Source organism: Glycine max, chromosome 1 (assembly GCF_000004515.6).
Source record: "Glycine max cultivar Williams 82 chromosome 1, Glycine_max_v4.0, whole genome shotgun sequence".
Classification (NCBI taxonomy): Eukaryota; Viridiplantae; Streptophyta; class Magnoliopsida; order Fabales; family Fabaceae; genus Glycine; species Glycine max.
Window position 1 is genome coordinate 37,437,176 of NC_016088.4, and position 1,467 is coordinate 37,438,642.

Here is a 1,467-nt window from a genome sequence, read left to right on the forward strand (position 1 = left end):
ACATATGAATGAAGTAAAAAAAGGAGTTCCTAAATGGGATAGGACCACACCTTTTTATGGAAAAAGTGATATTTTCATGCATATGGGATAACGTAGCTGGTATCACAGAACACAAAACATGGATCAAAGTTGGATTAAAACACCACACATAAGTGACGACTATCAGAAGGGGGTTGAAAATTTCTTGCAATTTGCACAACAAAATGCACCAATATTAGGTGAAAAATATTTCTATCCATGTGTTAAATGTATGAATGGGAGACATCACTCATTGAATAACATTATATCATATCTTATATGTGAGGGGATCAATTCGACTTATACAAATTGGATATGGCATAGTGAATTGCCACACATGTCAACAACCCCTCACACTGAGGTGGTTGATGTACAAGCTGGAGATCGTATAGAAGACATGATATGCGATCTTGGCCAAGAGGGTTTTAGGCAAGCTCATGCACCTTATTATAAAAAAATTACAAAGTGATTCTAAGAAGCCATTGTATTTGGGATGCACAACCTTTACTCGATTATCGGCGGTGCTAGCTTTGGTGAACTTGACGGCCAGATTTGCGTGGAGTGACAAAAGCTTCAATGAGGTTCTTGTGTTATTGAAAAATATGCTTCCTAACGATAACATGTTACCGAAGATTCACTATGAGGCAAAGAAGATATTATGTCCTGTGGGTATGGAGCACCATAAAATTCATCCATGAACTAATGATTGTATTCTGTACATAAATCAGTTTGCCAAAATGTGCAAGTGCCCAACATGTAGGGTATCACATTGCAAAGTGAATTATGACAAATGCAGTGATGATGCAACCACAAGCAACAATCATTCAACAAAGGTGTGTCGGTATCTTCTAATAATATCAAGGTTTCAAAGATTGTTTGCTAGTGCATACAATGCAAAAAACCTTAGATGGCATGTAGATGATAGAATAATTTATGGGTTGCTTTAACATCTCGCTGATTCTCCACAATGGAAGACAATTGATTGCTTGTATCCAAAATTTGGAGAGGATCCAAGAAACCTAAGGCTTGGTCTTGCTTTAGACAAAATGAATCCTTTTGGTAACTTCAACCCCAACCACAGTTCATGGCCTGTTTTGTTAATGATTTACAACCTTCCTCCTTGGTTGTGCATGAAGCGAAAATACATTATGTTGTGTATGATGATAGCGGGTCCAAGACAACCAGGAAATGATATTGATGTCTATCTTACTCCCTTGATTGAAGATTTGAGAAAATTGTGGGTGGACGGGGTTGATGTGTATGATGGAAATCTTCAACAAACCTTCAGGTTATGTGCAATGATATTTTGCACCATTAATAACTTTCTAGATTATGGGAATTTGAGTGGATATAGTGTGAAAGGACACCACGCATGTTCTATCTGTGAGAAAGAGACAAGTTACATCCAACTAAAACATGGAAAGAAGACAATATATACAAGGCACCAAA